This window comes from Lissotriton vulgaris, chromosome 3_1 (genome assembly GCF_964263255.1).
Source record: "Lissotriton vulgaris chromosome 3_1, aLisVul1.2, whole genome shotgun sequence".
NCBI classification, from domain to species: domain Eukaryota; kingdom Metazoa; phylum Chordata; class Amphibia; order Caudata; family Salamandridae; genus Lissotriton; species Lissotriton vulgaris.
The window spans coordinates 1,854,588,404-1,854,615,744 of NC_141689.1; positions in this window are offsets into that span (position 1 = coordinate 1,854,588,404).

The following is a 27,341-nucleotide window of genomic DNA, read 5'->3' on the forward strand; positions in this document are numbered from 1 at the left end:
CCTCGCCACTCCTCAGCCTGGTGCAGGTTTCCTCTCCCTCCTCAGTCTGGTGCAGGATCCCTGTTATATCCTGCTCTTCCTCTCTCGTTGTGCTCTTCCTCTATCTTTGTCCCTCCTTAGTGTTAGTGTCTGCTTGTCTATGTGATGTCTCTGTGATGTCATCCAGGATTCTACCTGTTGCTGTTCAAGGGATTCATCATTTACATGGAGGCTGAGCTGGAAGTTATCTGCTCCCGGTGGGGTTTCTTACCATATTACATTCCTACTTGAATGCTGTACCTGACTATCTAATCCCAAGAATAAATATACTACATGAACATTACAACAAGGACCCATCATCTTTATTTTACTGAATTTAACACTGGCGACGAGGATGGGATGGACCCATTTAAAGGAAAAAGGACTTCATTGAATTTAAAAAGGACATCATTTCAACCCAAGACAAGAAGAGAAACGTTTAAAGTTTCTTTCCTGCTTCTCGGTACCCCACCGGTGTCTGAATCCAACCGACAGCCTCAACCCAGAGCATTGGAATAACCTTTGCTGAAGTAATACCACTACTGTATCATCTGGCACTAGAGCAAACTTAAAGGACTCCCTGTTTTCATCTAGTGAGACAGCGTTTTACATGAGTAACCTTACTGCTGCTGTCTGTCCTAGGTGTGCCTGTGCCACTTCTGCAACCTCCTGTTTAAATTGAAGTAGTGTGCCTGTGCTATTTCTGGAATCTGCTGTTTAAAAGATTGTCAGCTCACTTTGTGACTTCAGTTTGTTGCCTGCGCAACTTGTGCCAACCTGCTGTTTAAAGGTCTCCTATTTACAAAAGCGCTACTTACTGGGACCGTTACAACCTGCAGTTAAAATTAAAGTCTGCCTGCATCAATCTGTGTGAACTCCGTGTTTCGGTACCTTGGAAGTTGTGCACTGGCAGTTTGAGTGAAGAGACGGCTATTCTACTTTATTTGGCTTGCCGTGTGGCCTACGCTGAGACCTGATGCCTATTTCTTGACAACTGTCTTTTTCAAAATTTAAAAATAAAGATGTAACTGGAGCTCCAGGGCACACTCACCTCACTTCTAGCGTCGCGTGGAGTCAGATTGCTTCTGTTACGTCTTTCTCTCCTCGTTCCTCCATGACGCCTGTTCAGCTGCCTATCGACGCCTGCATGTTTATGGGTGCCTTGAGCCACCCAGCTTGGCGTCAAGAAACGTACCACCATGTTGTGGTTGGAACCGTCATTGCAGTTTGCCTTCTTGCCAACCTCGTCCTGCGCATACTTTGCAGCATTACTACGTGCACTTTTGTCAATTTCTTTCTCATGCAGCACTACGTCGTTTCTTCTTTAACTTCCAATCTTCGATATTTGTGCACTGTCGTCTGGAATTCACATGCCAGCGCTTGGTTCTACACCATTTGGGAGTCTGTCTACATTCCTGACTTTGAGAATTGTAACTTGATCTGCACACCATTAACTTCTGACATTACGTTTGGATCTACAACCCGGGTGAGAGATCGCTCACCGGAGTTTGCTGTTTCATGATTTATTTATTAATTAATTTATTTATTTATTTTCCTTGAAAAAAAGGGTGTTCTCCAACAAGGTACTGTTTGATTTTCTTTACATTTTCCCATGTAGATTTCTACAGAGCTGTTTGTGTCTCCCTTCATTCAAATGACAATGGTGACTACTTTTATTAATTTGATTTGTTATGTTTAAGATGTTGTGAACAATTTTGCATATTTCCTAATTTATGCAATGTGTAGTTTACGCTGTAATTTACCCTTGAGTGCATTTCTTCTAAGTACTGTGGTGTCCTCAGCCTGGTGCAGGTTTCCTCTCCACTCCTCAGTCTGGTGCAGGATCCCTCTCTGCTCCTCAGTCTGCTGCAGGATCCCTCTCCACTCCTCAGTCTGGTGCAGGTTCCCTCTCAACTCCTCAGCCTGGTGCAGGTTCCCTCTCCGCTCCTAAGGATAGTGCAGGATCCCTCTCCGCTCCTCAGCCTGGTGCAGGTTCCCTCTCCGCTCCTCAGCTCCCTCCTCAGTCTGGTGCAGGATACCTCTCCCTTCTCACTCTTGTGCAGGCTCCCTCTCCCTCCTCAGTCTGGTGCAGGCTCCCTCTCCGCTTCTCAGCCTGGTGCAGGATCCCTCTCCGCTCCTCAGCCTAGTGCAGGATCCCTCTCCTCCTCAGTCTGGTGCAAGCTCCCTCTCTGCTTCTCGGCCTGGTGCAGGATCCCTCTCCGCTCCTCAGCCTGGTGCAGGTTCCCTCTCCGCTCCTCAGCCTGGTGCAGGATCCCTCTACCTCCTCAGTCTGGTGCAGGTTCCCTCTCCACCCCTCAGCCTGGTTGCAGGTTTCCTCTCCCTCCTCAGTCTGGTGCAGGATCCCTCTCCACTCCTCAGCCTGGTGCAGGTTCCCTCTCCGCTCCTCAGCTTGGGTGCAGGTTTCCTCTCCCTCCTCAGTCTGGTGCAGGATCCCTCTCCACTCCTCAACCTGGTGCCCGCTACCTCTCTGCTCCTCAGCCTGGTGCCGGCTACCTCTCTGCTCCTCTGTCTGGTGCCGGCTCCCTCTCTGCTCCTCAGTCGGGTGCCGGCTACCTCTCTGCTCCTCTGTCTGGTGCAGGCTCCCTCTCCCTTCTCAATCTGGTGCGTGCTCCCTCTCAGCTCCTCAGTCTGGTGCAGGTTCCCTCTCCCTCCTCAGTCTGGTGAAGGCTCCCTCTCAACTCCTCAGTCTGGTGCAAGTTCCCTCTCCCTCCTCAGTCTGGTGCAGGCTCCCTCTCCCTCCTCAGTCTGGTGCAGGTTCCCTCTCCCTCCTCAGTCAGGTGCAGGTTCCCTCTCCCTCCTCAGTCTGGTGCAGGCTCCCTCTCTATTCCTCAGCCTGGTGCCGGCTACCTCTCTTCTCCTCTGTCTGGTGCAGGCTCCCTCTCCCTCCTCAGTCTGGTGCAGGCTCCCTCTCCCTCCTCAGTCTTGTGCAGGCTCCCTCTCTGTTCCTCAGCCTGGTACCGGCTACCTCTCTGCTCCTCAGACTGGTGCAGGCTCACTCTCCCTCCTCACTCTGGTGCAGGTTCCCTCTCCCACCTCACTCTGGTGCAGGTTCCCTCTCGCTCCATGGTCTGGTGCAGGATACCTCTCCCCCCTCAGTCTGGTGCAGGCTCCCTCTCCACTCCTCAGTCTGGTGCAGGATCCCTCTCTGCTCCTCAGTCTGGTGCAGGCTCCCTCTCCCTCCTCATTCTGGTGCAGATTCCCTCTCCCTCCTCAGTCTGGTGCAGGCTCCCTCTCCCTCCTCAGTCTGGTGCAGGTTCCCTCTCCCTCTTCAGTCTGGTGCAGGCTCCCTCTCCGCTCCTCAGTCTGGTGCAGGATACCTCTCCCTCCTCAGTCTGGTGCAGGCTCCCTCTCTGCTCCTCAGCCTGGTGCAGGATCCCTCTCCCTCCTCAGTCTGGTGCAGGTTCCCTCTCCCTCCTCAGTCTGGTGCAGGATACCTTTCCCTCCTCAGTCTGGTGCAGGCTTCCTCTCCCTCCTCAGTGTGCTGCAGGATACCTCTTCCTTCTCACTCTGGTGCAGGCTCCCTCTCCCTCCTCAGTCTGGTGCAGGCTCCCTCTCCGCTCCTCAGCCTGGTGCAGGATCCCTCTCTGCTCCTCAGCCTGGTGCAGGATCCCTCTCCCTACTCAGTCTGGTACAGGATCCCTCTCTACTCCTCAGCCTGGTGCAGGTTCCCTCTCCACTCCTCAGCCTGGTGCAGGTTCCCTCTCCGCTCCTACGCCTAGTGCAGGATCCCTCTCCACTCCTCAGCCTGGTGCGGGTTCCCTCTCTGCTCCTCAGCCTGGTGCAGGATCCCTCTCCACTCCTCAGCCTGGTGCAGGCTCTCTCTCCCTCCTCAGTCTGGTGCAAGATCCTTCTCCGCTCCTCAACCTGGTGCAGGATCCCTCTCCGCTCCTCAGTCTGGTGCAGGCTCCCTCTCCCTCTTCAGTATGGTGCAGGCTCCCTCCCCCTTCTCAGTCTAGTGCAGGTGATAGAGCGCGCAGGTCACCCGGCTCACCGAATTTCTTTTCCACGCACTGGGCCCTGGCGTGTAAAAAGTTTGTTTATTCAATTTCAATGATAACGTTTTACTGGGGTGAACCAGGTGATTTCCAAATATAACGCGCTCCTATGAGTAATCGATTGGGTGGCTCTTACACCACTTACTATTCATGTACCTGACTTACCACAGGCACATTACTCCTGACGGATCAGGAGCTAGCAGTGGACAGGTGATAAGCGTTTCCTAAAAGGGAGAAATTCTACTTTACACATTTAATACCTTTAATATCGCTTTAATGTATAATGACCACAGACACCTTGATGGTTTTAAGGGTTTTATATAGTATAAGTTTAAAATGAAAATGCCATTACAAGGAGGCAAATGCAAAGCAATACATCAATGATTAAAATCAGAACCAGGATGTAACTATGAATAAGTGTGAGTATCATAGAGTAAAAGGGAACACTATAGGGCATGAATCATAATAAACATATTAACTAATATGGTTTAAACTAGGGCAAGGACGTGAGGAGGACCTAATGTGTGACCTAATACTTTTATACTAATTCCTAAACCTTATGCTATCTTTACTAACTTCACGGCAACCATACTAAGGGAAAGGGAATAAGTGGAACAATCTAGATAAACAGTTGGGTTTAATAATGTCCTATAGGAAGGGTAAAAGTGGAACATTTACTAATAATCAATTGCATGAAATTACATTCAAAGGAGATATGGAGAATATCACAGGCAAGATTGCTTTAATTAGAAGAGGAAAATTAAGGGTATAGTATAGACAGACACCTATGCCAATATTTACCTAAGTGAGAATGAGGACTAACCCTGGCCACGGGTCAGTTGGGAAAGAACGGGACAAGGACCCTCCAGGATTCAGGAATACCAGAAGGTGAGCAAGTACAGCTCATGGACAGTCAGGACAGGATACCCCTCAGTTCTGGGTCAGGACTGGGTTCACCAAGGCACGACCAACCCCTCACAGCATCGGATGCAACGCCAGCGTTACCCCCTCTTCTGCACGGAATCCGTCAATAACCCCAATTGGGTTTTCGAATCTCCCAGCAAAGTGCTTCGCTTAGCACTTAGGACTAATTTCCACCCCTTGGAGTTTGTGGAAAGTTTCAGGCAGAATGCTCCGCAGCACTCTGTATCAGGCACCTATAGAGTTCGTAGGGTCAGTGACAGGTCTGCTACTCGGACAAGTCGGACAATTTCTCCAAGCTAAGCTAGGCTATATATACAGTTTTAAGTCCCCGAGACCACCCATAAATGTTGCAAAATGACAAAGTCCCATCTTCTGATTGGTCAAGGGAGGTGGTTTAAGACATTTGTCACCACCTATATTTCTATTACGTATTTCACATGACATTACCTTCCCCCTAGCATCTGGGTTCCCAGGCATACGTGTGGGAAAGTACAATAGTAAAGTAAAGGTTTGAAACATTGTTGCACATTCAGAGTAAAAATAGCAAGTCTTCAAGGGCGAAGGTGCGCTTGGAAAGGACAGTCCCATTTTCAATGGCCAACTGGCCAGGTTCCATTGCTGCACGTCCCAGTTCTCAGGTCACGTGAGGGGGGGGAGGGGGGGGGGGTAACGTCAGCTTCAATATGGTTCCCATCCCTACTTCCAGGCCCTCATTTACGCGGTACATGAAAAGTAAGCGAAAACAAATATAATAACACAAAATAAAATGAATACACTGTACACCATGACCAACTACTCTTAATCCCTTATTTTATAATACTTATAGCATTTAGAGTTAGTTAGTGCAGAAAAGATGCATATACAAAAGCGGCTTAAGATAGCATGAAGCATGATTAAAGACAAGCGGCCATTTTAGCAACAATGCGCATGAGCGAACTTTTCCCTCCAGATTGCGAGTGCGTCACATCACATGGGTATGACCGACGCATGCGCAGACTGGATTTCTGCAAAGCGGCCATTTTATTAATGTGCAAGCGTGATTATGATGGAAAAAACACATAGGCAAGCCTCCTAGGGACACCCGTGTGTTGGGGAAATACTAAAAAATGACAAACAATCGGAGTTAGTACAGTTATGATTTAGGCGAGGTTCATGAAAGAGAGCAAGTCGCGTTACGTGCGAATCCTTGCTCCATCAATCCCCTCTTTGATGATATTTACTATCATCACTACACATGAAAACAGATGCCAACTTCATTCTTCCATTTCATCCATGTCAATCTCGATGAACTTATTGTTGAGCTTTCTCTCCGCCTCTCTGTGAGAATGATTGTTCTTTGCTTTCTTATATATCTGGTTTCTTAATTCTTCTAATTCTAAGTCTTCAGCCTTTCGCTTTCCTCTTTTATTCACTATATATTTTCTGCATTTCTGGCATTTGCAACAGATGAATATGATCAGAACAATCACACCTATTCCAACTATTGGCATCAGTATTTTCCATAGAAGACTTCTACCTAAGTTAGAAAACCAACTACCTATAGAGGAGAGACCATCAGTCAGTCTCTTCCAGGCACTGTCAACCTCTAATGGTTTAAGTTCTTTTTCCAAATTAGTTATGTTTCTTACATACTTCTTAATTTCGACACTTTTATCAGGAATGTAAGTGCAACAATGTTGTGCCCTCAGCATCCTGCAGACTCCGCCCTCTTTTGCCAATAAGGTATCAAGAGCAAGGCGATTCTGTAAAACCATTGATCTGATCGCAACCATTTCGGTATTGATCATCAGGAATCCAGCAGGATCCCTCTCCGCTCCTCAGCCTGGTGCAGGTTCCCTCTCCGCTCCTCAGCCTGGTGCAGGATCCCTCTCCCTCCTCAGTCTGGTGCAGGTTCCCTCTCCACCCCTCAGCCTGGTTGCAGGTTTCCTCTCCCTCCTCAGTCTGGTGCAGGATCCCTCTCCACTCCTCAGCCTGGTGCAGGTTCCCTCTCCGCTCCTCAGCTTGGGTGCAGGTTTCCTCTCCCTCCTCAGTCTGGTGCAGGATCCCTCTCCACTCCTCAACCTGGTGCCCGCTACCTCTCTGCTCCTCAGCCTGGTGCCGGCTACCTCTCTGCTCCTCTGTCTGGTGCCGGCTCCCTCTCTGCTCCTCAGTCGGGTGCCGGCTACCTCTCTGCTCCTCTGTCTGGTGCAGGCTCCCTCTCCCTTCTCAGTCTGGTGCGTGCTCCCTCTCAGCTCCTCAGTCTGGTGCAGGTTCCCTCTCCCTCCTCAGTCTGGTGAAGGCTCCCTCTCAACTCCTCAGTCTGGTGCAAGTTCCCTCTCCCTCCTACGCCTAGTGCAGGATCCCTCTCCACTCCTCAGCCTGGTGCGGGTTCCCTCTCTGCTCCTCAGCCTGGTGCAGGATCCCTCTCCACTCCTCAGCCTGGTGCAGGCTCTCTCTCCCTCCTCAGTCTGGTGCAAGATCCTTCTCCGCTCCTCAACCTGGTGCAGGATCCCTCTCCGCTCCTCAGTCTGGTGCAGGCTCCCTCTCCCTCTTCAGTATGGTGCAGGCTCCCTCCCCCTTCTCAGTCTAGTGCAGGTGATAGAGCGCGCAGGTCACCCGGCTCACCGAATTTCTTTTCCACGCACTGGGCCCTGGCGTGTAAAAAGTTTGTTTATTCAATTTCAATGATAACGTTTTACTGGGGTGGACCAGGTGATTTCCAAATATAACGCGCTCCTATGAGTAATCGATTGGGTGGCTCTTACACCACTTACTATTCATGTACCTGACTTACCACAGGCACATTACTCCTGACGGATCAGGAGCTAGCAGTGGACAGGTGATAAGCGTTTCCTAAAAGGGAGAAATTCTACTTTACACATTTAATACCTTTAATATCGCTTTAATGTATAATGACCACAGACACCTTGATGGTTTTAAGGGTTTTATATAGTATAAGTTTAAAATGAAAATGCCATTACAAGGAGGCAAATGCAAAGCAATACATCAATGATTAAAATCAGAACCAGGATGTAACTATGAATAAGTGTGAGTATCATAGAGTAAAAGGGAACACTATAGGGCATGAATCATAATAAACATATTAACTAATATGGTTTAAACTAGGGCAAGGACGTGAGGAGGGGTATAGAGACAAAATATCGACTCCAAAATATCGACTGGACATAATATCGAGTTTTAAATATAGACTGGACAAAATATCGACTGGACATAATATCGACTACAAAAATATCGTTTTTCAGGTAAGTGAAGTAATATCGACTGTATAAACAAAATATCGATGTTTTAATAATATATAATATTTTATAGTGTATTTTTATGTAATAATATGTGTGAATAGTGTGTATTAATGTTATAAAATATTTTATTACATGAATTTTGTTTTGATAATAATTGCGTAATGTAATTCTGTAGCGGGTTGTGGGTTTATAGGGGAATAGGGTGGGAAGTAATTTAATAATAATTAATTAATTAATATATGTTTGTTAATATTTTTAATTAATAATTAATTGATAATTAATTAATATTAATTAGTTAATTAATTAATATAATTTTGAATATATTTTGTATTAGTAAATAATTGTTAATTAATTAATTGTAATTAGTTAATTACATTAATTAGAGTACATTTTTTATATATATAATTTTGTGTTATTTTTAAGTTATTAATTTTGAAAAAATAATATTAATTATTAAAATAATTACACCTAATGTTCTAATATATTTACTTTATTGTTATTGTTAATTAATAATTAATTGGTAATTAAATAATATTGATACATTTTGGGTAAAGGAGCATTTTTAGGGTTCAGGGTCAGTTTTCAGTTCATGGGTAAAGGGGTATTTTTAGGGTTCAGGGTCAGTTTTCAGTTCATGGGTAAAGGGGTATTTTTAGGGTTCAGGGTCAGTTTTCAGTTCATGGGTAAAGGGGTATTTCTAGGGTTCAGGGTCAGTTTTCAGTTCATGGGTAAAGGGGTATTTTTAGGGTTCAGGGTCAGTTTTCAGTTCATGGGTAAAGGGGTATTTTTAGGGTTCAGGGTCAGTTTTCAGTTCATGGGTAAAGGGGTATTTTTAGGGTTCAGGGTCAGTTTTCAGTTTTTGGGTAAAGGGGTATTTTTAGGGTTCAGGGTCAGTTTTCAGTTTTTGGGTAAAGGGGCATTTTTAGGGTTCAGGGTCAGTTTTCAGTTTTTGGGTAAAGGGGTATTTTTAGGATTCAGGGTCAGTTTTGGGTTTTTGGGTAAAGGGGTATTTTTAGGGTTCAGGGTCAGTTTTGGGTTTTTGGGTAAAGGGGTATTTTTAGGGTTCAGGGTCAACAAATAAGATTTAAAAAAATTATTTTTATTATTTTCATTTATTATTTAATTATTATAATTTAATTTAAGTCGTTTTAAGTATATTTTAGTAATTAAAATTTAATATTAATTTAATTTAACACTGTTTTTAATAAAGTCGATATTTTTTACATCTATATTTTTGTTAACGATATTTTGTACTCGATATTTTTGTACTTACCTGTTTGTAGATACAAACTCGATATTTTGACTGTCGATATTTTGTCCACGATATTTTGGCAAGTCGATATTTTGTCAGTCGATATTATTTCAGTGATCCGTGAGGAGGACCTAATGTGTGACCTAATACTTTTATACTAATTCCTAAACCTTATGCTATCTTTACTAACTTCACGGCAACCATACTAAGGGAAAGGGAATAAGTGGAACAATCTAGATAAACAGTTGGGTTTAATAATGTCCTATAGGAAGGGTAAAAGTGGAACATTTACTAATAATCAATTGCATGAAATTACATTCAAAGGAGATATGGAGAATATCACAGGCAAGATTGCTTTAATTAGAAGAGGAAAATTAAGGGTATAGTATAGACAGACACCTATGCCAATATTTACCTAAGTGAGAATGAGGACTAACCCTGGCCACGGGTCAGTTGGGAAAGAACGGGACAAGGACCCTCCAGGATTCAGGAATACCAGAAGGTGAGCAAGTACAGCTCATGGACAGTCAGGACAGGATACCCCTCAGTTCTGGGTCAGGACTGGGTTCACCAAGGCACGACCAACCCCTCACAGCATCGGATGCAACGCCAGCGTTACCCCCTCTTCTGCACGGAATCCGTCAATAACCCCAATTGGGTTTTCGAATCTCCCAGCAAAGTGCTTCGCTTAGCACTTAGGACTAATTTCCACCCCTTGGAGTTTGTGGAAAGTTTCAGGCAGAATGCTCCGCAGCACTCTGTATCAGGCACCTATAGAGTTCGTAGGGTCAGTGACAGGTCTGCTACTCGGACAAGTCGGACAATTTCTCCAAGCTAAGCTAGGCTATATATACAGTTTTAAGTCCCGGAGACCACCCATAAATGTTGCAAAATGACAAAGTCCCATCTTCTGATTGGTCAAGGGAGGTGGTTTAAGACATTTGTCACCACCTATATTTCTATTACGTATTTCACGTGACATTACCCTCCCCCTAGCATCTGGGTTCCCAGGCATACGTGTGGGAAAGTACAATAGTAAAGTAAAGGTTTGAAACATTGTTGCACATTCAGAGTAAAAATAGCAAGTCTTCAAGGGCGAAGGTGCGCTTGGAAAGGACAGTCCCATTTTCAATGGCCAACTGGCCAGGTTCCATTGCTGCACGTCCCAGTTCTCAGGTCACGTGAGGGGGGGGGGGGGTAACGTCAGCTTCAATATGGTTCCCATCCCTACTTCCAGGCCCTCATTTACGCGGTACATGAAAAGTAAGCGAAAACAAATTAATAACACAAAATAAAATGAATACACTGTACACCATGACCAACTACTCTTAATCCCTTATTTTATAATACTTATAGCATTTAGAGTTAGTGCAGAAAAGATGCATATACAAAAGCGGCTTAAGATAGCATGAAGCATGATTAAAGACAAGCGGCCATTTTAGCAACAATGCGCATGAGCGAACTTTTCCCTCCAGATTGCGAGTGCGTCACATCACATGGGTATGACCGACGCATGCGCAGACTGGATTTCTGCAAAGCGGCCATTTTATTAATGTGCAAGCGTGATTATGATGGAAAAAACACATAGGCAAGCCTCCTAAGGACACCCGTGTGTTGGGGAAATACTAAAAAATGACAAACAATCGGAGTTAGTACAGTTATGATTTAGGCGAGGTTCATGAAAGAGAGCAAGTCGCGTTACGTGCGAATCCTTGCTCCATCAATCCCCTCTTTGATGATATTTACTATCATCACTACACATGAAAACAGATGCCAACTTCATTCTTCCATTTCATCCATGTCAATCTCGATGAACTTATTGTTGAGCTTTCTCTCCGCCTCTCTGTGAGAATGATTGTTCTTTGCTTTCTTATATATCTGGTTTCTTAATTCTTCTAATTCTAAGTCTTCAGCCTTTCGCTTTCCTCTTTTGTTCACTATATATTTTCTGCATTTCTGGCATTTGCAACAGATGAATATGATCAGAACAATCACACCTATTCCAACTATTGGCATCAGTATTTTCCATAGAAGACTTCTACCTAAGTTAGAAAACCAACTACCTATAGAGGAGAGACCATCAGTCAGTCTCTTCCAGGCACTGTCAACCTCTAATGGTTTAAGTTCTTTTTCCAAATTAGTTATGTTTCTTACATACTTCTTAATTTCGACACTTTTATCAGGAATGTAAGTGCAACAATGTTGTGCCCTCAGCATCCTGCAGACTCCGCCCTCTTTTGCCAATAAGGTATCAAGAGCAAGGCGATTCTGTAAAACCATTGATCTGATCGCAACCATTTCGGTATTGATCATCAGGAATCCAGCAGGATCCCTCTCCGCTCCTCAGCCTGGTGCAGGTTCCCTCTCCGCTCCTCAGCCTGGTGCAGGATCCCTCTCCCTCCTCAGTCTGGTGCAGGTTCCCTCTCCACCCCTCAGCCTGGTTGCAGGTTTCCTCTCCCTCCTCAGTCTGGTGCAGGATCCCTCTCCACTCCTCAGCCTGGTGCAGGTTCCCTCTCCGCTCCTCAGCTTGGGTGCAGGTTTCCTCTCCCTCCTCAGTCTGGTGCAGGATCCCTCTCCACTCCTCAACCTGGTGCCCGCTACCTCTCTGCTCCTCAGCCTGGTGCCGGCTACCTCTCTGCTCCTCTGTCTGGTGCCGGCTCCCTCTCTGCTCCTCAGTCGGGTGCCGGCTACCTCTCTGCTCCTCTGTCTGGTGCAGGCTCCCTCTCCCTTCTCAGTCTGGTGCGTGCTCCCTCTCAGCTCCTCAGTCTGGTGCAGGTTCCCTCTCCCTCCTCAGTCTGGTGAAGGCTCCCTCTCAACTCCTCAGTCTGGTGCAAGTTCCCTCTCCCTCCTACGCCTAGTGCAGGATCCCTCTCCACTCCTCAGCCTGGTGCGGGTTCCCTCTCTGCTCCTCAGCCTGGTGCAGGATCCCTCTTCACTCCTCAGCCTGGTGCAGGCTCTCTCTCCCTCCTCAGTCTGGTGCAAGATCCTTCTCCGCTCCTCAACCTGGTGCAGGATCCCTCTCCGCTCCTCAGTCTGGTGCAGGCTCCCTCTCCCTCTTCAGTATGGTGCAGGCTCCCTCCCCCTTCTCAGTCTAGTGCAGGTGATAGAGCGCGCAGGTCACCCGGCTCACCGAATTTCTTTTCCACGCACTGGGCCCTGGCGTGTAAAAAGTTTGTTTATTCAATTTCAATGATAACGTTTTACTGGGGTGAACCAGGTGATTTCCAAATATAACGTGCTCCTATGAGTAATCGATTGGGTGGCTCTTACACCACTTACTATTCATGTACCTGACTTACCACAGGCACATTACTCCTGACGGATCAGGAGCTAGCAGTGGACAGGTGATAAGCGTTTCCTAAAAGGGAGAAATTCTACTTTACACATTTAATACCTTTAATATCGCTTTAATGTATAATGACCACAGACACCTTGATGGTTTTAAGGGTTTTATATAGTATAAGTTTAAAATGAAAATGCCATTACAAGGAGGCAAATGCAAAGCAATACATCAATGATTAAAATCAGAACCAGGATGTAACTATGAATAAGTGTGAGTATCATAGAGTAAAAGGGAACACTATAGGGCATGAATCATAATAAACATATTAACTAATATGGTTTAAACTAGGGCAAGGACGTGAGGAGGACCTAATGTGTGACCTAATACTTTTATACTAATTCCTAAACCTTATGCTATCTTTACTAACTTCACGGCAACCATACTAAGGGAAAGGGAATAAGTGGAACAATCTAGATAAACAGTTGGGTTTAATAATGTCCTATAGGAAGGGTAAAAGTGGAACATTTACTAATAATCAATTGCATGAAATTACATTCAAAGGAGATATGGAGAATATCACAGGCAAGATTGATTTAATTAGAAGAGGAAAATTAAGGGTATAGTATAGACAGACACCTATGCCAATATTTACCTAAGTGAGAATGAGGACTAACCCTGGCCACGGGTCAGTTGGGAAAGAACGGGACAAGGACCCTCCAGGATTCAGGAATACCAGAAGGTGAGCAAGTACAGCTCATGGACAGTCAGGACAGGATACCCCTCAGTTCTGGGTCAGGACTGGGTTCACCAAGGCACGACCAACCCCTCACAGCATCGGATGCAACGCCAGCGTTACCCCCTCTTCTGCACGGAATCCGTCAATAACCCCAATTGGGTTTTCGAATCTCCCAGCAAAGTGCTTCGCTTAGCACTTAGGACTACCTTCCACCCCTTGGAGTTTGTGGAAAGTTTCAGGCAGAATGCTCCGCAGCACTCTGTATCAGGCACCTATAGAGTTCGTAGGGTCAGTGACAGGTCTGCTACTCGGACAAGTCGGACAATTTCTCCAAGCTAAGCTAGGCTATATATACAGTTTTAAGTCCCGGAGACCACCCATAAATGTTGCAAAATGACAAAGTCCCATCTTCTGATTGGTCAAGGGAGGTGGTTTAAGACATTTGTCACCACCTATATTTCTATTACGTATTTCACGTGACATTACCCTCCCCCTAGCATCTGGCTTCCCAGGCATACGTGTGGGAAAGTACAATAGTAAAGTAAAGGTTTGAAACATTGTTGCACATTCAGAGTAAAAATAGCAAGTCTTCAAGGGCGAAGGTGCGCTTGGAAAGGACAGTCCCATTTTCAATGGCCAACTGGCCAGGTTCCATTGCTGCACGTCCCAGTTCTCAGGTCACGTGAGGGGGGGGGGGGGGGGGGTAACGTCAGCTTCAATATGGTTCCCATCCCTACTTCCAGGCCCTCATTTATGCGGTACATGAAAAGTAAGCGAAAACAAATTAATAACACAAAATAAAATGAATACACTGTACACCATGACCAACTACTTTTAATCCCTTATTTTATAATACTTATGGCATTTAGAGTTAGTGCAGAAAAGATGCATATACAAAAGCGGCTTAAGATAGCATGAAGCATGATTAAAGACAAGCGGCCATTTTAGCAACAATGCGCATGAGCGAACTTTTCCCTCCAGATTGCGAGTGCGTCACATCACATGGGTATGACCGACGCATGCGCAGACTGGATTTCTGCAAAGCGGCCATTTTATTAATGTGCAAGCGTGATTATGATGGAAAAAACACATAGGCAAGCCTCCTAGGGACACCCGTGTGTTGGGGAAATACTAAAAAATGACAAACAATCGGAGTTAGTACAGTTATGATTTAGGCGAGGTTCATGAAAGAGAGCAAGTCGCGTTACGTGCGAATCCTTGCTCCATCAATCCCCTCTTTGATGATATTTACTATCATCACTACACATGAAAACAGATGCCAACTTCATTCTTCCATTTCATCCATGTCAATCTCGATGAACTTATTGTTGAGCTTTCTCTCCGCCTCTCTGTGAGAATGATTGTTCTTTGCTTTCTTATATATCTGGTTTCTTAATTCTTCTAATTCTAAGTCTTCAGCCTTTCGCTTCCCTCTTTTATTCACTATATATTTTCTGCATTTCTGGCATTTGCAACAGATGAATATGATCAGAACAATCACACCTATTCCAACTATTGGCATCAGTATTTTCCATAGAAGACTTCTACCTAAGTTAGAAAACCAACTACCTATAGAGGAGAGACCATCAGTCAGTCTCTTCCAGGCACTGTCAACCTCTAATGGTTTAAGTTCTTTTTCCAAATTAGTTATGTTTCTTACATACTTCTTAATTTCGACACTTTTATCAGGAATGTAAGTGCAACAATGTTGTGCCCTCAGCATCCTGCAGACTCCGCCCTCTTTTGCCAATAAGGTATCAAGAGCAAGGCGATTCTGTAAAACCATTGATCTGATCGCAACCATTTCGGTATTGATCATCAGGAATCCAGCAGGATCCCTCTCCGCTCCTCAGCCTGGTGCAGGTTCCCTCTCCGCTCCTCAGCCTGGTGCAGGATCCCTCTCCCTCCTCAGTCTGTTGCAGGTTTCCTCTCCCTCCTCAGTCTGGTGCAGGATCCCTCTCCACTCCTCAGCCTGGTGCAGGTTCCCTCTCCGCTCCTCAGCTTGGGTGCAGGTTTCCTCTCCCTCCTCAGTCTGGTGCAGGATCCCTCTCCACTCCTCAACCTGGTGCCCGCTACCTCTCTGCTCCTCAGCCTGGTGCCGGCTACCTCTCTGCTCCTCTGTCTGGTGCCGGCTCCCTCTCTGCTCCTCAGTCGGGTGCCGGCTACCTCTCTGCTCCTCTGTCTGGTGCAGGCTCCCTCTCCCTTCTCAGTCTGGTGCGTGCTCCCTCTCAGCTCCTCAGTCTGGTGCAGGTTCCCTCTCCCTCCTCAGTCTGGTGAAGGCTCCCTCTCAACTCCTCAGTCTGGTGCAAGTTCCCTCTCCCTCCTACGCCTAGTGCAGGATCCCTCTCCACTCCTCAGCCTGGTGCGGGTTCCCTCTCTGCTCCTCAGCCTGGTGCAGGATCCCTCTCCACTCCTCAGCCTGGTGCAGGCTCTCTCTCCCTCCTCAGTCTGGTGCAAGATCCTTCTCCGCTCCTCAACCTGGTGCAGGATCGCTCTCCGCTCCTCAGTCTGGTGCAGGCTCCCTCTCCCTCTTCAGTATGGTGCAGGCTCCCTCCCCCTTCTCAGTCTAGTGCAGGTGATAGAGCGCGCAGGTCACCCGGCTCACCGAATTTCTTTTCCACGCACTGGGCCCTGGCGTGTAAAAAGTTTGTTTATTCAATTTCAATGATAACGTTTTACTGGGGTGAACCAGGTGATTTCCAAATATAACGCGCTCCTATGAGTAATCGATTGGGTGGCTCTTACACCACTTACTATTCATGTACCTGACTTACCACAGGCACATTACTCCTGACGGATCAGGAGCTAGCAGTGGACAGGTGATAAGCGTTTCCTAAAAGGGAGAAATTCTACTTTACACATTTAATACCTTTAATATCGCTTTAATGTATAATGACCACAGACACCTTGATGGTTTTAAGGGTTTTATATAGTATAAGTTTAAAATGAAAATGCCATTACAAGGAGGCAAATGCAAAGCAATACATCAATGATTAAAATCAGAACCAGGATGTAACTATGAATAAGTGTGAGTATCATAGAGTAAAAGGGAACACTATAGGGCATGAATCATAATAAACATATTAACTAATATGGTTTAAACTAGGGCAAGGACGTGAGGAGGACCTAATGTGTGACCTAATACTTTTATACTAATTCCTAAACCTTATGCTATCTTTACTAACTTCACGGCAACCATACTAAGGGAAAGGGAATAAGTGGAACAATCTAGATAAACAGTTGGGTTTAATAATGTCCTATAGGAAGGGTAAAAGTGGAACATTTACTAATAATCAATTGCATGAAATTACATTCAAAGGAGATATGGAGAATATCACAGGCAAGATTGCTTTAATTAGAAGAGGAAAATCAAGGGTATAGTATAGACAGACACCTATGCCAATATTTACCTAAGTGAGAATGAGGACTAACCCTGGCCACGGGTCAGTTGGGAAAGAACGGGACAAGGACCCTCCAGGATTCAGGAATACCAGACGGTGAGCAAGTACAGCTCATGGACAGTCAGGACAGGATACCCCTCAGTTCTGGGTCAGGACTGGGTTCACCAAGGCACGACCAACCCCTCACAGCATCGGATGCAACGCCAGCGTTACCCCCTCTTCTGCACGGAATCCGTCAATAACCCCAATTGGGTTTTCGAATCTCCCAGCAAAGTGCTTCGCTTAGCACTTAGGACTAATTTCCACCCCTTGGAGTTTGTGGAAAGTTTCAGGCAGAATGCTCCGCAGCACTCTGTATCAGGCACCTATAGAGTTCGTAGGGTCAGTGACAGGTCTGCTACTGGGACAAGTCGGACAATTTCTCCAAGCTAAGCTAGGCTATATATACAGTTTTAAGTCCCGGAGACCACCCATAAATGTTGCAAAATGACAAAGTCCCATCTTCTGATTGGTCAAGGGAGGTGGTTTAAGACATTTGTCACCACCTATATTTCTATTACGTATTTCACGTGACATTACCCTCCCCCTAGCATCTGGGTTCCCAGGCATACGTGTGGGAAAGTACAATAGTAAAGTAAAGGTTTGAAACATTGTTGCACATTCAGAGTAAAAATAGCAAGTCTTCAAGGGCGAAGGTGCACTTGGAAAGGACAGTCCCATTTTCAATGGCCAACTGGCCAGGTTCCATTGCTGCACGTCCCAGTTCTCAGGGCACGTGAGGGGGGGGGGGGGGTAACATCAGCTTCAATATGGTTCCCATCCCTACTTCCAGGCCCTCATTTACGCGGTACATGAAAAGTAAGCGAAAACAAATTAATAACACAAAATAAAATGAATACACTGTACACCATGACCAACTACTCTTAATCCCTTATTTTATAATACTTATAGCATTTAGAGTTAGTGCAGAAAAGATGCATATACAAAAGCGGCTTAAGATAGCATGAAGCATGATTAAAGACAAGCGGCCATTTTAGCAACAATGCGCATGAGCGAACTTTTCCCTCCAGATTGCGAGTGCGTCACATCACATGGGTATGACCGACGCATGCGCAGACTGGATTTCTGCAAAGCGGCCATTTTATTAATGTGCAAGCGTGATTATGATGGAAAAAACACATAGGCAAGCCTCCTAGGGACACCCGTGTGTTGGGGAAATACTAAAAAATGACAAACAATCGGAGTTAGTACAGTTATGATTTAGGCGAGGTTCATGAAAGAGAGCAAGTCGCGTTACGTGCGAATCCTTGCTCCATCAATCCCCTCTTTGATGATATTTACTATCATCACTACACATGAAAACAGATGCCAACTTCATTCTTCCATTTCATCCATGTCAATCTCGATGAACTTATTGTTGAGCTTTCTCTCCGCCTCTCTGTGAGAATGATTGTTCTTTGCTTTCTTATATATCTGGTTTCTTAATTCTTCTAATTCTAAGTCTTCAGCCTTTCGCTTTCCTCTTTTATTCACTATATATTTTCTGCATTTCTGGCATTTGCAACAGATGAATATGATCAGAACAATCACACCTATTCCAACTATTGGCATCAGTATTTTCCATAGAAGACTTCTACCTAAGTTAGAAAAACAACTACCTATAGAGGAGAGACCATCGGTCAGTCTCTTCCAGGCACTGTCAACCTCTAATGGTTTAAGTTCTTTTTCCAAATTAGTTATGTTTCTTACATACTTCTTAATTTCGACACTTTTATCAGGAATGTAAGTGCAACAATGTTGTGCCCTCAGCATCCTGCAGACTCCACCCTCTTTTGCCAATAAGGTATCAAGAGCAAGGCGATTCTGTAAAACCATTGATCTGATCGCAACCATTTCGGTATTGATCATCAGGAATCCAGCAGGATCCCTCTCCGCTCCTCAGCCTGGTGCAGGTTCCCTCTCCGCTCCTCAGCCTGGTGCAGGATCCCTCTCCCTCCTCAGTCTGGTGCAGGTTCCCTCTCCACCCCTCAGCCTGGTTGCAGGTTTCCTCTCCCTCCTCAGTCTGGTGCAGGATCCCTCTCCACTCCTCAGCCTGGTGCAGGTTCCCTCTCCGCTCCTCAGCTTGGGTGCAGGTTTCCTCTCCCTCCTCAGTCTGGTGCAGGATCCCTCTCCACTCCTCAACCTGGTGCCCGCTACCTCTCTGCTCCTCAGCCTGGTGCCGGCTACCTCTCTGCTCCTCTGTCTGGTGCCGGCTCCCTCTCTGCTCCTCAGTCGGGTGCCGGCTACCTCTCTGCTCCTCTGTCTGGTGCAGGCTCCCTCTCCCTTCTCAGTCTGGTGCGTGCTCCCTCTCAGCTCCTCAGTCTGGTGCAGGTTCCCTCTCCCTCCTCAGTCTGGTGAAGGCTCCCTCTCAACTCCTCAGTCTGGTGCAAGTTCCCTCTCCCTCCTACGCCTAGTGCAGGATCCCTCTCCACTCCTCAGCCTGGTGCGGGTTCCCTCTCTGCTCCTCAGCCTGGTGCAGGATCCCTCTCCACTCCTCAGCCTGGTGCAGGCTCTCTCTCCCTCCTCAGTCTGGTGCAAGATCCTTCTCCGCTCCTCAACCTGGTGCAGGATCCCTCTCCGCTCCTCAGTCTGGTGCAGGCTCCCTCTCCCTCTTCAGTATGGTGCAGGCTCCCTCCCCCTTCTCAGTCTAGTGCAGGTGATAGAGCGCGCAGGTCACCCGGCTCACCGAATTTCTTTTCCACGCACTGGGCCCTGGCGTGTAAAAAGTTTGTTTATTCAATTTCAATTATAACGTTTTACTGGGGTGAACCAGGTGATTTCCAAATATAACGCGCTCCTATGAGTAATCGATTGGGTGGCTCTTACACCACTTACTATTCATGTACCTGACTTACCACAGGCACATTACTCCTGACGGATCAGGAGCTAGCAGTGGACAGGTGATAAGCGTTTCCTAAAAGGGAGAAATTCTACTTTACACATTTAATACCTTTAATATCGCTTTAATGTATAATGACCACAGACACCTTGATGGTTTTAAGGGTTTTATATAGTATAAGTTTAAAATGAAAATGCCATTACAAGGAGGCAAATGCAAAGCAATACATCAATGATTAAAATAAGAAACCAGGATGTAACTATGAATAAGTGTGAGTATCATAGAGTAAAAGGGAACACTATAGGGCATGAATCATAATAAACATATTAACTAATATGGTTTAAACTAGGGCAAGGACGTGAGGAGGACCTAATGTGTGACCTAATACTTTTATACTAATTCCTAAACCTTATGCTATCTTTACTAACTTCACGGCAACCATACTAAGGGAAAGGGAATAAGTGGAACAATCTAGATAAACAGTTGGGTTTAATAATGTCCTATAGGAAGGGTAAAAGTGGAACATTTACTAATAATCAATTGCATGAAATTACATTCAAAGGAGATATGGAGAATATCACAGGCAAGATTGCTTTAATTAGAAGAGGAAAATTAAGGGTATAGTATAGACAGACACCTATGCCAATATTTACCTAAGTGAGAATGAGGACTAACCCTGGCCACGGGTCAGTTGGGAAAGAACGGGACAAGGACCCTCCAGGATTCAGGAATACCAGAAGGTGAGCAAGTACAGCTCATGGACAGTCAGGACAGGATACCCCTCAGTTCTGGGTCAGGACTGGGTTCACCAAGGCACGACCAACCCCTCACAGCATCGGATGCAACGCCAGCGTTACCCCCTCTTCTGCACGGAATCCGTCAATAACCCCAATTGGGTTTTCGAATTTCCCAGCAAAGTGCTTCGCTTAGCACTTAGGACTAATTTCCACCCCTTGGAGTTTGTGGAAAGTTTCAGGCAGAATGCTCCGCAGCACTCTGTATCAGGCACCTATAGAGTTCGTAGGGTCAGTGACAGGTCTGCTACTCGGACAAGTCGGACAATTTCTCCAAGCTAAGCTAGGCTATATATACAGTTTTAAGTCCCCGAGACCACCCATAAATGTTGCAAAATAACAAAGTCCCATCTTCTGATTGGTCAAGGGAGGTGGTTTAAGACATTTGTCACCACCTATATTTCTATTACGTATTTCACGTGACATTACCCTCCCCCTAGCATCTGGGTTCCCAGGCATACGTGTGGGAAAGTACAATAGTAAAGTAAAGGTTTGAAACATTGTTGCACATTCAGAGTAAAAATAGCAAGTCTTCAAGGGCGAAGGTGCGCTTGGAAAGGACAGTCCCATTTTCAATGGCCAACTGGCCAGGTTCCATTGCTGCACGTCCCAGTTCTCAGGTCACGTGAGGGGGGGGGGGGTAACGTCAGCTTCAATATGGTTCCCATCCCTACTTCCAGGCCCTCATTTACGCGGTACATGAAAAGTAAGCGAAAACAAATTAATAACACAAAATAAAATGAATACACTGTACACCATGACCAACTACTCTTAATCCCTTATTTTATAATACTTATAGCATTTAGAGTTAGTGCAGAAAAGATGCATATACAAAAGCGGCTTAAGATAGCATGAAGCATGATTAAAGACAAGCGGCCATTTTAGCAACAATGCGCATGAGCGAACTTTTCCCTCCAGATTGCGAGTGCGTCACATCACATGGGTATGACCGACGCATGCGCAGACTGGATTTCTGCAAAGCGGCCATTTTATTAATGTGCAAGCGTGATTATGATGGAAAAAACACATAGGCAAGCCTCCTAGGGACACCCGTGTGTTGGGGAAATACTAAAAAATGACAAACAATCGGAGTTAGTACAGTTATGATTTAGGCGAGGTTCATGAAAGAGAGCAAGTCGCGTTACGTGCGAATCCTTGCTCCATCAATCCCCTCTTTGATGATATTTACTATCATCACTACACATGAAAACAGATGCCAACTTCATTCTTCCATTTCATCCATGTCAATCTCGATGAACTTATTGTTGAGCTTTCTCTCCGCCTCTCTGTGAGAATGATTGTTCTTTGCTTTCTTATATATCTGGTTTCTTAATTCTTCTAATTCTAAGTCTTCAGCCTTTCGCTTTCCTCTTTAATTCACTATATATTTTCTGCATTTCTGGCATTTGCAACAGATGAATATGATCAGAACAATCACACCTATTCCAACTATTGGCATCAGTATTTTCCATAGAAGACTTCTACCTAAGTTAGAAAACCAACTACCTATAGAGGAGAGACCATCAGTCAGTCTCTTCCAGGCACTGTCAACCTCTAATGGTTTAAGTTCTTTTTCCAAATTAGTTATGTTTCTTACATACTTCTTAATTTCGACACTTTTATCAGGAATGTAAGTGCAACAATGTTGTGCCCTCAGCATCCTGCAGACTCCGCCCTCTTTTGCCAATAAGGTATCAAGAGCAAGGCGATTCTGTAAAACCATTGATCTGATCGCAACCATTTCGGTATTGATCATCAGGAATCCAGCAGCAGTGTCAGTAGATAACCGATCCACTACTGTAGATAATTTGCAGATTCTATGAGTATTCAGAACTACCCCCATTCCAGGTATCAGTGCACTAAAAATATCACCTACAATTTCTCCTACACTTTCACGTTTGCTACGCACTAAGCCATTAGTAATCTCATTGCTTCCAGCTGCATTGTTCACATGGTATATTTTCGGAAAGACAATGCCAAAGTAGCAGCTTCCATACCACTGATCCGGCAATTTGAAATAAGCCTTGTTTCCACATATATAATAAATTCCTGGAAACACAGGTTCTGACCCATTTTTGAAACCCCAACCTCCAATTACCTTGTAATTATGTTCACACTCGCTGGAACCAATGAATACATTGTTATAATAACTAGTCTTTTCTCTATGAAGACAGAGTTTCCCTTTCCGTTCAAAATCCAGCAACAGAGCAGGAGTAACTTCGCTTTGTGAGGTGTTATCCATGTTTTCTGCCCATCTAGGTGTTCTGTCCTTCTCGTCATTTGCCTTTTTCTGAAACTTTTCCCTTCTCTTCTCTGCCATCTTCAAGAACATTTTCTCTTGTGCATGTAAAGAACAAGTCAAGTTAGCTTTTCTAGCTTCATTTAAGTCTATGTCACCTATAGTCAGGAAATATTCCCCCATGTAGCGAGTTACTCCCCCAAGTGTATGTACAAGGTTCAGATTCCCTCTAATAGGAAGTTCTGAAAAGATAACGTCAGTGTTTGAGTAATAGTACTGTAAAGTGCTTATAGAACAAGCTAGCTAGAATACTACAGGAGATTCCATAGGTCAGGGGTAAATGGTGGTATGTCACACCTTCAGCTACTGAAGTAGGTAGCATCATGCAGACATAGCAATCTTCTATTTCCATAGCTTCTACATAGTGCACTAAAAGATTAGCGAAAACATTTAAGTGTGTCCTGTTCTTCATTTGGTGATAATGTAGTTCACCCTCATCTGATGCTTCTAAGTCAGGTCGTGTATGTCTCAGACTCACTGAATTGTCACGTCTTTCTACTCTTCGTGGTGTTTCTTCAGTATGTACAACTTCTGCGTCTGGCGTCATCGAGTCCGTAGGATATATGTTAGGGTCTTTGCTTATCATAAAAGGTATAAACACTGTTAATCCTATCCATATCACTATCATTAGTACTATATTACAGATGCATATTTTACAGCAAGTTCTGCAACAGCTAAATCTGGACCTTCCAGTGACATTTGAATCAGACATTTTATCTTACAGGTGGCTTTCTCAACCCCTCTTTGTTTCTTTTCAGCAGAGGTTTTACTTCGTTTCACCTCAAGGAGGGTCTTCGTCAGAACTCCGATCAGCAATGGACTCTTCGTCGCTTTTGCCACTGGCTTCAGGCTCATCAATTTCTTCCAACACCAAATAAGTCCATTCAGGGCTCCGATACAGTTTGTTCTGTTTCTTTACTCTGCTGCCCTTTCGGATGGACTTTCCTCGGGCTTCTTTTCCTTCACTTTCAGCCCTTTTTCGGTCCTTTAGTTTTTCTTCGACTGTTTTTATTCTTAGCCTTAGTTTCTTCACGTACCGAGGTTCACCCTTCTTTTCGATCTTTTTAGTGGTCGAGGAGACTTGACCTTCCTCGTGAGCTCTTTTGTTTTCTCTTCTTGGCCGCACTATTGCTTCAGCAGTGTCTTTTTCCCTTCCTGTCTGACTAGTTCCAGGTCTTTCATCTATTTCTTCTGCCTGGTCCTTAATCTGACCTAGTTCAGGTTTAGATTGTATATGATCTTCGTTTGTGAGTGATTCACTAGACTCTTCTTCCTGAACACGTTCGTCTATTACTAACTGGCCCTGTTCATGCTCTTCGATCTCTTGATTTTCTTCCGCATGAACTTCTGCTTTGACTACTATCTGTCCCTTTCCAGTCTCCTCTGTCTCAGGAGGAGTGTCGATGACTTGTTCTGTCCCTACTTGGCCTATTCCCTGATCAGATTTTATGATGGCTTTGATGATCTGACCTTCTTCTTGTTCTGACTCACCTGCACTGTCCCACTCACTACCTAGGTAAGAGTATTTTCTGGTTCTTATTGGATCAAGAACTTGGTCGTCGGCAGGAAACCATTCAACGTCTTGACTTGTGCTCGGTAGTTCGCCATCAGCGAGATCCGGACCCTCTTCTGGAGTCTCCTCAGCTGGGCTACCTTCAGCTTCAGTCGCGTTTTCTCCGGTTACCCGCTTCGTGTGACTGGCATGGATCCACTTTGGTACGCCAGCACACTTCACAGCAGTTGTGGTGACAAGGATCACTTGCCGAGGCTTGCCCCACTTCGGTCCAAGGCAACTCTTCCGGGTGTGTTTCTTTAACACCACCCAATCACCTGGTCACAGTTTGTGTGCTGGAGTTGTAGGCCATTCGACAGCAGTCTCTCCAATCTGGTGAGAGATAGAACGCACTTGGTCACCCAACTGCCTGCAGTATTCTAGCACCATATCATCAGTAATACTTAGCAGTTTGTGTCCAGGTACCCATGCCTGTCGCATCACTCTTCCCATCAGAACTTCATGGGGGCTCAGGCCTGTCTTTTTGTTTGGAATACTCCTTAAGCTCATCAGCACCATGGGCAAAGCTTCTATCCAGTTCATTTTTGTGGAGTCACACATTTTCGCCAGCCTGGACTTGAGAGTGCCATTTATTTGCTCGACTATCCCAGAAGCCTCTGGATGATAGGCACAGTGCAGCCTTTGTTCCATTTTAAATGCTCTGCAGAGTTCCTTTAGGACCTCGTTTGAAAAATGTCCACCTTGGTCTGTTTCAATTGTCTCTGGAATTCCAAAGCGGGGTATCAGTTCCCTAAGTAATAATTTAGCTACAGTCAGGGCATCATTCTTCTTTGCGGGGTAAGCCTCCACCCACCGGGAAAACAAGCAAACTATGACCAGGACATATCTATATCCTTTGCACAGGGGCATTGTTATGAAGTCTGCCTGCATCCTAATGAAGGGACCTTCTGCTCTCCCAATGGTACTTTGCTCCACTACTGTCTTCTTTCCTGCATTGAATTGTTGACACACTAAACACCTCTGGCAAAGTTTGTCTGCTGTGCTCCTGAATTTTGGACTGTAGAACTCCTTTTCAAACATTCGGCACATGGCATCCCTCCCAATATGTGTGGGTTCATGTATTATCCGGGCCATTGCGGTAACCAGTCGTTCGGGGAGTACAGGCATACCAGTTACATGGACCACAACACCATCCTTTTCCCTTGGTCGACATTCATCCTGCCTCCACCTGTTCCTTTCTTCCCTGTCTGTCGTCTGTTGTAGTTCTCTCAATTCATCCCATGTTCCCAACCTTTCAAACAACATCAGTTGGCAGCTGCTTCCACCTCCCCACAGTTTAATTAGGAGGGACATTTTGTGTCGGGCGCAGTACTGGGCAATTTGGTCAGCATATCTGTTTCCGGCTGTCACCTCGTCATTTCCAGATCGGTGAGCCGCACACTTGACCACAGCCAATTCTTTGGGCAATTGGATGGCTTCCAGTAAGTTTTGTACTGGTTTCCCATTTCGGATGGGAGAACCTGAGGAAGTCATGAATTCTCTTTGCAACCATAGCTGGCCGAAGTCATGAACAACCCCATAACAGTACTGACTGTCAGTATAAACAGCTACTCTTTTGTTTTTCCCAATTTTACAAGCTCTTGTTAGAGCGATGAGCTCCGCTACTTGAGCAGATTTAACTTCGCAAAGATAGGAAGCTTCCAGGGTCTTTTCCAAAGTGACTACAGCATAGGCAGCACTCAAACCTCCATCCTCATGTCTCAAACATGAACCATCCACAAACATTTTGAGGTCTTCATCAACCAAGGCCACTTCTCTGATATCAGGACGGGGTTTTGTGCTAAATTCAGTTAAGTCTATGCAGCTATGTTCAATTTCATCTCCTGCCTCTACATCAATTGGAAGGGGCAATAGAGTTGCAGGGTTTAGAATGTTACATCGGGAAATTATTACATTTTCTGCACCAATGAGAATCCTCTCATACTTAGTCAGCCGACTAGGGGTGAGATACTGTGTCTTTGTTCGGGTAAGTAAGATCACAACTGAATGTGGAACAAATACAGTGACAGGATGTCCCATCACAATGTTCTCACTTTGCTCTAGACTAGTACAGGTAGCGGCTACTGCTTTCAGACATCCAGGTAATCCAGCAGCCACTGGATCTAGGGCGGCTGAAAAGTAGGCCACGGGACGTCTAATCAGACCATGTTCCTGGGTTAAGACCGAGAGCGCACAATTGTCTCTCGTGTCACAGAACAGTTCAAAGTTCTTGGAATAGTCGGGCATTCCTAATGCAGGAGCTGTGCACAGACAATTTCGCAATGTTACCCAAGCAGTCATGCATTCATCATTCCAACAAACTGGGTCTTCCGCTCCTTTCTTTGTCATGTTGATCAAAGGTTTAGCTATAGCCGCAAAACCCACGATCCACTGTCTGCAGTACCCAACAACTCCTAGGAACATTCTTACTTCTTTCTGGGTTACTGGTAGTGACATTTCTCGAATTATTTTAATTCTTTCTGTAGTGACTTTCCGGATCCCTTTCTCTATCTGGTGCCCCAGATATTTTACTGAGGTTTTGCAGAACTGCAGCTTGTCTGGTGAAACCTTATGTCCTCCCTTTCCTAGGTGATTCAGCAAGGCAATGGTATCAGTGACACAGTCGTCTTGACTTCTAGACGCTACCAGCAGGTCATCTATGTACTGCACCAGGACAGACTCTTTAGGCAGTACTAGAGATTCAAGGCATTTCTTTAGAATCTGGTTGAAAATCGATGGACTTTCGGTGTACCCCTGGGGGACACGATTCCAGACATAGATCTGGCTGTTGAATTCAAAACTGAAAAGGAATTTGCTTTCTGGATGCAATGGGATGGAAAAGAATGCATGGCACAGGTCTATGACAGTGAACCATTCCGCATTCCAAGGAATTTGATACAGTATTACTGCGGGGTTTGGTACTATGGGACAGCAAGGTACTACAATTTG